Here is a 14,666-nt window from a genome sequence, read left to right as displayed (position 1 = left end):
AAATCCTTACCACGATTCTGTCAAATATCAGTTCTACCGTATGTTAATCCTGGGTAGTGCAAGATATTTACGATAGGCATTTAAACAATCCCTTGATTAAAAGAAAAGAATCAATACACTGGTAAACAAATTTGTTTATTCATAAATTTACCGTGATCATAATTTATTCTATTATTATCAGCTGTTTAGAATGGATTGCAAATCATTTAATCTACCCCGGATATCGTAAAGTAGTCTGAAGATAGTTTTAATTTGTGACACATGGCGAAGTATCTATTATCAGGATATATTGTGTAGGAATGAGAAGACATGCATGAAATTGAAATAATCATTTTATGATATCAAGACTTGCTAAACGTGAATAATCGAAATATTTTATTTTAAATAATTTGGGTTCTGATATAATTCAGATATATTCATGGTTACCGTAAGAACAGGATTAATGAGAAATTTTTGTATCAATAAAAATTGGTAAAATTGTGTCTGAGAGAGATAATAGCTCAAAGGGGTATGTTGTGATAATGTCAAAATCAGCGTTAAAAGTAAAAGAGTTCTTAATAATTTTTTTAAAAAAAATCATAATTCACTTGTTACATATGTGTTTTTGAAAACACGTTTATTGCCGTCCATGCATGTATTTCAGTAAAGTTGAAAACTGAAAAAAATTTCAATGAGAAAATTTAGACAACTTATAGAACAACAGATTATTCAAGAGACGTTAATATGTAGAAGTGTCGAACTCTAATATCTATACAAAAACTGTCTTCCATTTCATCACAACTTTTGGCAAAATGTTTTGTCATTCTTAGACTTTGATCTGTATTTTTGAATGGCAAACCACCCTAAAACCACATTTTCACAGAAATCTTCGAAAACCACATAGTAGCTAATGACGTCAGTATGACAAAAATCGTATAATTTGTGAACGCTAGAATTCGGATTTCAGTTAGTTTCAAAGTACGAAATAGGAAATTAAAGAATATAAGTTGAAATGTTCCCAAAATAAAAGGCCTGAAACAAGTGCTAGTGAATCTAATCCTTCGATAGATAATTTTCGATGCATCAAACTATCAAAACATTCAGGAAAACACGATTGTCAAAATTTAATATATCACAATTTAAACCATTCACCAACTCAGTTTGATAAAATACCCTTCTATATCTTGTACAATAAAAGTGAGTACTCGTTTTTCTCACAAAACTTCAACACATTTTTGCAAAACAAATCAAATCCTCTTTCTTAAGAATGTTTCCAAACATGAAGTATGCTTGCTTGAACATATTGAAATGGTCTCAGCGAATAAAAAAGGATAAAAAGGTCTTATTTTTTAGTGTAAAGTTTTGTGCTAAGCCAATAACAAGCAGACTACCGTCGTCCATTTCAACAAATTTTATAACATCGATAAACTATCTAATCTAATACACATTGAGGAGTTAAATTTTACATTTATCAGCTACTGAACTCTGTTCTAATAACATTTGCGATGCAATTAAAATTACAAGGGAATATTAGAAGAAAATAACTATTTTTTTTCCCATTTTGTTGCATTACATTGGCAAATTAACTCAACAATTTCTAACCCACTTGTAGTGAACGAGTTTTGAATGTGAACAGATCATTTTAACATGCATGAACCAACAAAGATGGTAATATCTAAAGGCGATTTGAAGCAGTATCTTTTCTTTACGATTTCGATGACGGTAGACCAAAAGATTAAATAGTACTCCAGCTAAGAATCATGCAAAATGTGATTTATGGTTGGTGAGCCTACATATTTTTATTTTTGAACTTTCGTTTAAAATGTTATGGTAAACATAACATTGCCCCTGTTTAAAGGTTTGTTCGTTTGTTTGTTGGGGTTTAACGTCCGAGCAGCAATATTTCAGCTATATTCAGACAATGAACATGAAATGGATGATATAATGAACATGAAATGAAAAAAAAAAAGATGGGTCACAAGGATAATAGGGTCGACAAATTTTGATTGCCACTGGAAAAAGGGGGGTGGGTGGGTAAGATCGGGCAATTTAGCCTCCTGTGGCGGAGCGCAAAGGTTCCTACTCCTATCGAATACCACAGCAGGGTTCTTTAGCGTGCGAGGAACGTGGCATCTTTCCCAACACGGTCCACCACTATGGTTTGCGGTCAGGTGTCTTTGTTCATAGGAGATATAAACTATACAGAATGCACTGTAGTGTTCAAAATGAAGGAAGTAACTCTGTAAATGACACTAAAATACAATAGAAACTGTTTGATTTATAACGTGGATTATCTTCTAAGAGCAGACATATTGAAATGAATAATTATACATTACATCATATAGACCTAGAAAGCAACTTAATAACAAAAATAAAAATGTTAAGCCTTTTTTTGGGTACATCACATATAACAGAATTCGCATGATTCTTAGCTGACATTCTACTTAAATTGAGACGAAGGGATTTACAGGTTTTAAATTTATTCAGTTACGTCAGATTTACTGTAATATATAAAATATCACTATTTAAAACTCTAGCCTTTGATAATAATGATAAAACCGGACTTGTTAAATTTTGCTAACATACAATTGCCTGGTTTCTAAATATTTCAAATATTGTTCAACACACAGAACCAGAAGACGACGCTTATTTAGACTTCATAGATATATTTTCTTCATTTGTTAAAAAATAGCTAAGGATTGTTAAAGATAACGTTTTGTTTTTTATCAATAGTTTTGTAATTGTTTGAATAGCTTCTGATTCCAGGATAAGTGTTCATGACAGGCAATTACATAATGTTTTATCATCTGCGCAAATTTCCCGATGAATTATCAACATTATAATTTTTGCTTAATGTGCTTACTTCAGATAGTAGCGTCAGAAAATCGGTCTTGAAGGACGGGCATAAAAAATTAGAACTAATTTATTTCCAAAAAATATATATATTTCAAATTCATATTGTCATATTGTTATATTGCCATGCTTCTCTAATTAATATAGCAAAGTCTTGGTCTTAACGCATTGATATACGTGTAACCGGGCAGCATATTATTGAAATACTACTTCCACATGTAACCAAATTGCATACATATTTCAAAATCTTAAATCTTACTTAACTTATTTGTATAAAAAAGTTGACAAGACAACCAATCTTATTTCTGCAAAAGTTCTTTAAAGCTTTATCATTCAAAAAATGAAAAGTATAAGCGTTAATAATTAATGGCATAGATTAAATTAACGTGACAAACTGCTGTGTTAGACATAAACATTTCGAAGAGAAAATGTAATTTTATCTTGATTTGGCGACATCCAATGGTGTGAATCTTCTACTAAGTTGGAATGACTATAGGTGTGATATTTTGATCTATTTATGGAACTGAGAGAGCTATATAGAAGTTTCTTGGAAAAGTTATTATTTAACATATTATAAAAGTATTACAAATCACTGGATTCGACATCTGTTTTGAATATTCCATTAAACTTGATATTGCATGCACTGAACTGAAATACTTTCTTCGTATATTAAGACCTTCTCACAAAGTTACTGCTCATCTTGATTTTAAGTCAGATATTTTTTATAAACAGTTAATGTGATTGAGTCAATAGGACAGCAGCGCAATATGATTGTAATCAAAGCGCCAAACGTGCAATAATACAAAATAATTCGATATGACCGTTTTTACTGTTAGATAAGCTGCCGTCGTTTCTATTTTATCTTCGATAAAACATTTTCATATCACCTGATCATTAAGATATCAAGCTCATAAATTTCATACCACACCCCTTTTGACAGGACCAACTAAATAATCCTTGAAACAAGGGGCTCTCGAAGAGCTTGAATCGTTCATAAGCCAAGTATACATTTGTTGAAAAAGTTAAACCATGGCTATACATTTTCATTATCACCACTCAATTCAGGTGATCATGTTTATCATCTTCTGATGGTAAACAATATTACACAGAATTCTGCTAAATTCAACAGTTTTTTTTATTTGCAAAAAAACTCTATTTTGACCGCTATGTTCTATTTTTAGTTATAGCAGTCACATTTTTCAATGGTTCAAACATTTTAAACAATCAGTTTATTCAGAATTCAGAAGAACAATCTAAGTTTCAATTAGTTCTGAATAGTAGTTTGAGAGAAAACATTTTTGAAATAATAGCATAAATAATAGCCAAAAAACGTCGAAAAAGGACAGTAACTCAAACATCGGTGGACACAGGTAGCTCTCATAATGCTGAACACTTGTATCACAACGTCAGAATTTGTCTAAACGTAACGGTTTTGAAGTTTTATACGAAAAAACACTATTCTATTTAAAGTAACGACAGCCATGGTTTTCGACGAATCAAAAATCGAAGCATTAACTTTGTGCAGGATACCCTTAGAAACTATTAGGTAAGTTTCATCCAAATCCATTCAACAATTTCAGAGGAGAAGATGTTTGAAAATTGTTGAGAACAACGACGACAGACAGTGATTGCAATAGCTCAAAAGGCCTACGACTAAAAAAGTGTGTGTATTGGAATAGAACAATATGAATTTATCATAGTTTTGCCAAAATATCAAATTAAAAGGAATGTTTCTAATATCTGAATACTATAAACGTATTAATTTTCGCGGATTCTGTCAAGTGAATATACTCGCGGGAATCGATTTTCGCGGTTTCACAAAATGATTTCAGTTATAAAGTGTTTATAATTGATTTCGCGGGTACAATTTTTCGCAATTTTATGTCCACCGCGAAAATAGCAAAAATTAAAACATGGTTTCTAAAGTAACAACGGCTTTTAAATATTGTTGAACTTTATCTAAATTATGATGTATTTTGGTTACTTGTTTCGAAATCGTTTTACACAAAACAAGAAGTATTACTATCGGAGGTAAACATAATCGAAAATCCTTTGACAAAATAACACCAGGAACGATAAAAGGACAACACACGACGAACAAACAATGCAATACAAAAGATCAAAAAAGGAACAATGTTTTTACTTAAGGAGGTAGACATAGGGTAAAGGACATAACTCATGAAATCAGCGATATGTTTGCATCACAGTTAATTTCACTTCAGTCTTTCAAGCTTTCATTTGAAAAACAATGAAATCAGTCCACGTTACTTTGATGCTTACACGAGATTGATGAAAAAAAAACTGAATACAAACGTTCCAATGATTTGTAAAAGTTGTGTCCCTTACCTTAGGTCTACCTCCTTAAAATTAGGTGCTATCTAATAGTGAGTACTTCCTGCGCCTGGCTAGAAACCCGCAGCTGCTCTTTGAAGCTCGAACAATGTGAGCAAGGACATCAATAACAATTGGATATTGCTGATCCTTTTTGACAAGTTTTTACTTTTTGGGATACACATCCATGTCCAAGTAAATATGCGTAAGTCGCTATGTTCTACATGTATTCAGAAAAACAGTGGAACAACAAAGCATACGTGTTGAGAAACAAAATTCGTCATGTGTGTCAAATGGTTCGGTTAAAGCTCCGCATTTTGTCTATTTTTGGTAAAGAACATGATTTCACCAAACTGTACTAATATGTTGTCCATGAAACATTTCAACACAATCATTATTTTATTATCTTTACATTTGTTGTTGAATTAGGATTTATTTTTTTTACAAAGATTACATCATGGGCCCCTTGCAGGTCCGGGTGTTAAAAGAATAGGCCTGTAGCAGCGCTAAGCTTGTCGTAAAAGGTGACTAAATAATGCTCAGAATCCCAGCTAGGATGTGTGCCCCAGGTGGTTGAATGGGGTACCCCTGGCGTGTTACATGCTGGGGTTGTCAGGCTATAATAAGGAAAACCTGACCGCAAACCATAGTGTTGGGAAAGATGCCACGTTCCTCGCACGTTAAAGAACCCTACTGTGGTATTCTCCTGGAGTAGGAACCATAGGGCTCCGCCACAGGAGGCTAAATTGCACGACCCTACCCACCTCTCCCTATTTTCAGTGGCAATCAACATTTGTAGACCCAATTGTCCTTGTGTCCCATCCCATTTTTCATTTCATCATCATTTCATGTTCATCGTCTGAATATAGCTGAAATATTGCTGTTTGGACGTTAAACCCCAACAAATAAACAAACAACCCACCTCTCCCTATTTCCAGTGGCAATCAAACTTTGTCGACCCCATTGTCCTTGTGTCCCAATCCCTTTTTCATTTCATCATCATTTCATGTTCATTTTATCATCAATTTCATGTTCATCGTCTGAATATAGCTGAAATATTGCTGCTCGGACGTTAAACTCCAACAAACAAACAAACAAACATCATGGCTTTTTTGATTAGTTGCTTACTATTCATAAATATATTTTATCAACTTTTCAACAGCTATAGGTGTAAAAAATGTGATGCAACTAAACAGCAATAACACGAAGCTTTCAAAGTCATATATTAAGTGTAACTGTAACATAATGGTTAAATGTGATGTGTTTGAAAGATAACTATGGTTATTTGACAAATGCTGACAATTTATTACGATAAAGATACATGCTAAAATTGAATAGCCCAACATATGTTGTTGATTTTGACAAAATGCGGAATTGGAAAAAAGCGTTCTACTTAATAATAACTCAGGCATTATGTAACTATAAATTAAATGATGATTGCAGATGCATTTAAAACTCGTTGTAATTAATTGTTTTGTTTTGAATACATGAACAAACTATTTATTGCAACGAGTTTTATCCCAAAGATATGCAGTAATAGCAAGGTTACTTAGAACCTTAACTCCAAAGGAGTCCTCTTCTGATATAGCTATGTCAAGGACAACAGGCTATTAGCTGTTAGTTTCAGTGTTAATTATTTAAAATTTTTAGTTAAAATTGAATAATAACTAGACATCGACATGAAATGTGGTTAAAAGTTCTCATTGAACAGCTGAACATGGAAAATTACGTTACTATAATGTAGTTTAGAAGATCATTTTCTTTCGTAAAGGTCATTAAAAAGCAGTTATCTTTTTCACTTCCGGTTTAGAACGTCAAAAGGAATACTTGATGGGTGGTATTGCTTTACACATAAAATGAGAATTTTCTGTCTACAAAAATGAAAAAAAAATTAATAATAAAAACATCTCTTTGACAATACTGACATTAATTTAACGGCATTTTCTTGGAACCTTTAGAAATAAAATACCCGATTGAGTACAATGTGGACCACATAAACAATATAAACCAAAAATATGATCATCAAAACATTTCAACAGTAAAGGAACCTTAAATACATCCTTATCTCGCATTTTTAAAGCATACCCGAAAGATTGATTGGATGTTGTGGTTTAACGACCGAGCATGAACATGAAATGGATGATAATGAAATGTAGAATGGGAAAGGACACAATAATTGGGTCGACAAATTTTGAAAATAGGAATGAAATGAAAAAGGGATGGGACACAAGGACAATGGGGTCGACAAATTTTGATTGGAAATAGGGAGAGGTGGGTAGAGTCGGGCAATTTAGCCTCCTGTGGCGGAGCCCTATGGTTTCTACTCCGGGATAATACCACAGTAGGGTTCTTTAACGTGCGAGGAACGTGGCATCTTTCCCAACACGTTGCACCACTATTGTTTGCGGTCAGGTTTTCCGTATTATAGCCTGACAACCCCAGCATGTTACACGCCAGGGTTACCCCAGTTGCTCTGTGAGCAGAGCGCCCTAGCGCCCGGCTAGGGCTCGGAGCACTATTTAGTCGCCTTTTACGACAAGCTTAGCGCTGCTGCAGGTCTATTCTTTTGACACCCGGACCTGCACGGGGCTTATAGAATGAGTCAAGTTAAAGTATTAACAAGATTACTTCAAATTCTGTCGAGGAAGCGGATATTTTTCGTGTTAAATCTTATTCACATTCAGGTGGAATGTTCATCTTCCGTTTTTTAATATAAACAAAGTTAATCATATCTTTTTGAGAAAACATGCTTTTGTATATTTGCAGGAAATTATATTGGTCAGTATGCACTACTATTTGACTTGTAACTTCACTTCAGAAACAGTTAATACTCGTTTCTTAGTGAGTCTCGAAAAGCCAGAATTCGTGAGTGAGCAGTTTCCGCAGATTTAGATAGGTTTAAATCGTATTATAGGAGAAATGCACAAAACATAAATTATTTTGTTCTCTTAACATGTATTGCTGTATTAAAATATCTCAGTACAAAGAGTAGTTACAAAGATAATGTCGCAAAAATTGTCAAAAGCAGTAATGTTATATCACGGTTCCTCCTCTTCGTAAGATTCATTTAATTTCATTCTAATGTCAAGTCATTAATGCGTCGTTTTAATTGGATCCGATCTTCAATAACAATGAATGTCGAAAATTTTGATATAATGTTAAAAACCTAGCCAATCCCGTAACGGCAATGAAAATTATTAATATTAAAATATTAAACCCCAACAAACATCAAAATAAGATAGGTTCAGTAAATAATCATCTTAATCGTCATCTCTATTGTGATACATCGTCTAAGGCTATAAATGTAGTCTACATATCAGATCACGACCTGGACAAGACATTTTTTTTTGCTTCGCATACTTTGTAGGTCCCTGTGGTACCCTGTTAATTATCAAAAGTCAACGTAATCCGATTTCTTCTCCATTGATTAAATTGAAATTCTAAATAATTAACTTGGACGTCCTATAAATAAAAATGTTGAATTTCAAATCTAATAACCTAAATTGCAGAATTTAAGAAAAATATTGCACTTTTTCAAGATGTCAGTTGAAAATCCATAAATTTGGGAATAGCGGCCCTAACAGATAGATTACCAGGGTGCATCATTAACACCCGGACCTGCACGGGGCGTTAAAAGAATAGGCCTGCAGCAGCGCTAAGCTTGTCGTAAAAGGCGACTAAATAGTGCTCAGAACCTTAACCGGGGGCGAGGATGCTCTGCCCGCAGAGCAACTGGAATGTGTCCCTAGGTCGTGGAATGGGGTACCTCTGGCGTGTTACATGCTGGGGTTGTCAGGCTATAATACGGAAAACCTGACCGCAAACCATAGTGGAGCACAGTGTTGGTAAAGATGCCACGTTCCTCGCACGTTGAAGAACCCTACTGTGGTATTCTCCCGGAGTAGGAACTATCGGGCTCCGCCACAGGAGGCTAAATTGCCCGACCCTACCCACCTCTCCCTATTTCCAGTGGCAATCAAAATTTGTCGACCCCATTGTCCTTGTGTCCCATCCCTTTTTCATTCCATCATCATTTCATGTTCATTTTATCATCAATTTCATGTTCATCGTCTGAATATAGCTGAAATATTGCTGCTCGGACGTTAAACCTCAACAAACAAATATGTTCATTTTATGCATCAGTCAATATAAAATTCAGGCACTGCCAATGGTTGAGGAATTGAAGGAGCAGTAAACCCATCAAATAAACAATGCTTTTGCTACTACTAAGGGGTTTTTGAACGTCCTTGACTACCGTCGGGTCTCGCACGGACGGGTCCTAATGCCTTTTTCGATCTATTCACCATATAAATAGATAAACTATATAGGCTTGTTTACAAATAAAATACATGTATAATGCCGGAAAATATCAAATTCATTTGACGAGCTTTAGGAACAGTCAGATCGCGAGCTAATTTGAATGTTTCGAAGCGAGTACAAATAAATATATTGATATTTTCGGCAATGTTCATGTATTGTCTCTTTAAAACAGGTGAAATTTGTTCAAATGTTTTTTTTTCAGCAATCCTTTGAACGCGGCGGTCAAAGAGGGCACCTTTAAACTTGTTACCGGTTTCCTGTTTTTGACGTTGATCACAACTGAAAAAAAGGTAACCAAGAGACGATATTCAGTGGAAGAATACATTTTTGCAGGAGAAAAACCATACATTCATTTCCTACTAAAATTAACAAGCATTAAGTCTTGCAAAGTACCAATCTCAAAGTCTAAAACTGATTATTAATTACATCTGTATTATAATAGTTAATTGGTAGGCTTTTGCCGTGCATGGTTTACTGTGAAAGTACTTTTATTCGTGCGTACCAATTTTAGTAGTTTAGGGAAAGACGTCAGTTCGTAGATTCTTGAACTTGTGGACCTGACAACCCTTGCAAATGACCTTTGTTCGGAACCAAAATTCGCGGTTTACAAAACCCATGAAAAACGCGATAATTGGTACCCAACAAACAGTAATACTTTTACAGTACGTCCTGCCTGATTTTATACAGACCACAACTTAAGGAGGTAGACCTAGGGTAAGGGACACAACTCTTACAAATCATTGGAATGTTTGTATTCAGCATTTTACACCAATCTAATGTAAGCATCTAATCAACTTGGACTGATTTAATTCTGTTTCAAAGTTTCTGCTTGAGAGGTTTTGGTGAAATTGAATATGATACAAACATATCACTGATTTCATGAGTAATGTCCCTTACCTTATGTCTACCTTCTTAATAAGAAAAATAAAGATTGTTTACATTTTGAATATTAAAGTTTTTTCACTTTATCCTCCCACTAAAATCAACCTAATCAAAAGAAATCAAGAACGATAACTCTTGTAAAGTGCTAATTTCGTGTACAACCTATATAAATTTTATTTCAAAAAGCGCAACACCCAAATGATTTTGTTCGTTTGTTGGGGTTTAACGTCCGAGCAGCAATATTTCAGCTATATTCAGGCGATGAACACGAAGTGGATGATAAAATGGAATTGAAAGGAGGATGAAATGAAAAATGGGATGGGACACAAGGATAATAGAGTCAACAAATAATGATTGCACATGAAAGAAAGAGAGTGGGTAGGATCTACAATTTAGCATACTGCGACGGAGCACAAAAGTTTCTACTGAACACCATTTAGTCGCCTAATTGTTCTACGACATATAAGACAACAAATTCCTTACGAACGATGGATCGGATTCCATCAAATACAAAATGACGAACATATTAAAATGATCTTGATACCATCCCCAAAAATATGGGCAAATATTTGTTATCAGTAAAAACATTTGAATTGAATGCAAATCTTTTTTTGGTTTTTTTTCCTATATATATGACTTATAAATGCATAACTTAAATGCTATTACAATAAGAAACAATTTAATCAAGTTTCGATCTAGTTGGAGTTGAATAGGCAACACATTGATACTGTTTTACAAAGCTTACGTAAAACTTATATGTACGTAAGTCTTACCAGGGCTTTTGTGAAACAATGCCATGACCTTTAAACAGAACCATCAGATTTGATGAAATGGAAGAGGGCCGGAAAAATCTAGGAAGTACAGTGCAGGACAGGGTCACATGGAAACACATTTTTGGTGGCCTATGAACATTGAGGGGAAAGGTTTTTAAGGTATAACGTGAGGAAATGCAAAGCGAATTTTCCATCAAGGTTTCATTGAACATCTGGCGTTTACATTATAAACAAATTTAAAAAGCACCATGTTTTACAATTATCCTTTTGGAATAAACTTCTGATTTGAAAGTACTTTTAATTTTACATAATTATCTTCTTAAATTTATTTTAAATATGCAATCAAACATTTTAGAATATTGAAATTATCAAATGTTTCATGATATCTTTATAGCACATTTTTAAAATTAAGTTGAAGACAATTAAATTTGATTTCTTTTGGTGGATTGCATTGTCTAGAAGGTATAGTTAAATAGAGCAATGCCGTTGATGGTAATAAAACAGTTATAAGAAAGAACAAGTTTGACGTTCTTACCTGTAAGAGATTCCTGCCTGTATAGCAGATCAATTGTTGATATCAGGGAACTGAATTGAGCCAGTAAAAATTAAGTGCTAATTTTATAGCTAGACAAAAGTACGACGACAATATAATTAAATGAATAGCAAATATACACCTCTGTTCTACGCATGTGTGCCGAGCGACACTCTAGGAATTGGGGAAATTAAAGTAGATTCGAGAAATCGTGTCCAAATAATGCAATTAATGTTAATTGTCTTTCATCCTTTACAGTGATTCCCCAATTTGATAAGGCAGGAATGATGCTTAAAGTACGTGAAATATTTTTTTATCAGAATGACGATGTGAAATGATACAAACTGGAATTATTACGATATACTAATCTTGTCAAAACATTACGAGGAAAAAAGTGAAGTTGTTATGCAAGGCCCACATTGAGGGGGTTGAGAACCCAATTACTGTTGGAGTTAGGCTATTATGAACAAATAAAACCTTCTGTCGTGATATTGATAGATAGATATGATAGGAATAGAAACTCAATGGAACACAAACAATCATGATAGTTTCGCAATTTTTAAATTTCTCAGGTGATCATCACATTTTGCAAGTTATAATGTTAAAAAAGGGTCACATTCATGATTTTGCTGGTCCTAAATTTCTATGGCGTGATGAATGTGAGATGCGGCAACATCTGTTGGGACCTTAGTATGAATATCGTGTCTGTGTGTGATGTATTTTTTTACCCAGTTTTTCCTTTTTTTGAAGAACATTGAAGTTTCAGAAAACATATATCAGGGTATCATATATTAATCGCAAATGCATTTTTACCTACTCAGGATTAATATCATTTAAAAGTTTGTACGAGGTTGTAACCGAGATGATATAATTATTTCTATCATGAGGCTCCTGAATACAAAATCTTAGAAAAAAATATAACATTATGTATTTCTGAGGAGAGAGTTGGGGTACAAAGACTCGTTTACTTTCATAAATACTTACGGTATATCTGAATTACATGTGCATTTGTATTTTTGTTTTATGTGGTTATTATTCTATAGTTTAATTTCTTGAATGAAGTCTTTTCTTTAAGTATCTTATGTCATGTCCTAACCATTGACATGTTTTGTAGCTGTTTATACTGATACAATAAATCTTCTTCATTATTCTTCATCTTAAACAGGATCTGACATGAAAAAGTTAGTGATATATGAATTTACCAAAAAAGAAAATTCAAATACTTTAAAGATAAATTTGGCCCAGTATCAAGTGGCGTCTGTGTTGTTGTTTTCTTTTTATTTTAGTTGTGTTCGAGTAATTCTTTTGCTATATGTGCATGACTGTTTTACCTGTTTCCTTTCAATGCTCTGTCTTTGACTACTTTAAGGGGCAACTATTTCGCTGTACCTGTGTACAATGATGATATGGGAACAGCTACAGACAGCCCTGCGGTGTGAGGGTTTCCTCGTCGTTCATTGATTGATTGATTATTGGTGTTTAACACCCGAGCAGCAATATTTCAGCTATATTCAGGCGATGAATATGCAATGGATGATATGATGAAATGAAAAAGGGATGGGACACAAGGATAAATTTTTATTGCCACTATAAAAAGGGTCGGACAATTTAACCTCTTGTGGCGGAGCGCAAAGGTTCCTACTCCTATCGAATACCACAGCAGGGTTCTTTAACGTGCGAGGAACGTGGCATCTTTCCCAACACGGTGCACCACTATGGTTTGCGGTCAGGTTTTCCGTATTATAGCCTGACAACCCCAGCATGAAACACGCCAGTGGTACCCAATTCTACCACCTGGGGTATACATTCCAGTTGCTTTGTGCGCAGAGCGCCTAGCCCCCGGCTAGGTGTCTGAGCACTATTTAGTCGCGTTTTACGACAAGCGTAGCGCTGCTGCAGGCATATTATTTTGAAATCCGGACCTGCACGGTACCGTCGTTTATTGAAGACCAACTAGCGGTCTTGTGACATTTTCATCCCGGTGGGGTTGTTGTCTCTTTGAAATATTCACCATACATATTCTCGTTATAATAGTGTAACTTCGGAAGTGCAGTTTTATACCTGGTGTTAGGTTTCCTGTATGAAACAATACCCGTGCACTACACTTTCAGATGACTACGTCTGCCATAAATTTTTGTACCGCGTTATGTTATTTTATATTATGTAACTTCTTAAAATGTGTCTACATGAATTATTATTTTATATGTTATTTTACAGAAAGTTAAAATCAAGATTTTTTAACATGCGAGCTTCAGCGAGTAAAGGAGGATTTAAAGTCTTTAATCAATCCATGAGAAATTGAGTAAGTATCTGTTTCTTCAATTTTAAAACAATATCATTTTTTTTTTGTGTACCCGTTTCACAACCCTTCCCTAAAATTTTTCTACGCAAATTTCATCAAATTTTCATTTTGACATGTGAAGAAAAAATAAAAAATGCGTGAACATATAATAAGCCGCATCAAAGCAACATTTCAGCATATTCACAAGATATATTGAATAAAAAATGACCCGTGCAGGTCCGGGTGTTAAAAGAATAGGCCTGCAGCAGCGCTAAGCTTGTCGTAAAAGGCGACTAAATAGTGCTCAGAGCAACTGGGATGTCTGTCCCAGGAGCTGGAATGGGGTACTCCTGGCGTGTTACATGCTGGGGTTGTCAGGCTATAATACGGAAAACCTGACCGCAAACCATAGTGGTGCACCGTGTTGGGAAAGTGCCACGTTCCTCGCACGTTAAAGAACTCTACTTTGGTATTCTCCCGCAGTAGAAACCATAGGGCTCCGCCACAGGAGGCTAAATTGCCCGATCCTACCCATCTCTCCCTATTTCCAGTGGTAATCAAAATTTGTCGACCCCATTGTCCTTGTGTCCCATCCCTTTTTCATTTCATCATCATTTCATGTTCATTTTATCATCAATTTCATGTTCATCGTCTGAATACAGCTGAAATATTGCTGCTCGGACGTTAAACTCCAACAAACAAACAATCTATTATT

At 34.5% G+C, this 14,666-nt stretch overlaps 1 protein-coding gene across 2 annotated transcripts in view; it reads right to left on the bottom strand.

Annotated features, from left to right (window-relative positions):
* LOC148610419 (uncharacterized) overlaps window positions 1-11,810 on the bottom strand; it is a 32,436-nt gene extending 20,626 nt beyond the window's left edge. Inside the window, exon 1 of one of the 2 annotated variants that reach the window (XM_088543228.1) lies at window positions 11,674-11,810. The gene's annotated coding sequence lies outside the window, so the exon portion shown is untranslated. Of the gene's footprint in view, window positions 1-10; window positions 165-11,673 lie in introns of those variants that run through there. The other variant, XM_088543227.1, reaches the window with a different exon arrangement.
* Between the last annotated feature and the right edge of the window lie 2,856 nt (window positions 11,811-14,666).

The sequence above is a fragment of the Perna viridis genome, chromosome 8, assembly GCF_037379345.1.
Source record: "Perna viridis isolate PV_CMFRI_1.1 ecotype Kerala chromosome 8, ASM3737934v1, whole genome shotgun sequence".
NCBI lineage: Eukaryota > Metazoa > Mollusca > Bivalvia > Mytilida > Mytilidae > Perna > Perna viridis.
This window is presented reverse-complemented; position numbering and strand designations above follow the sequence as displayed.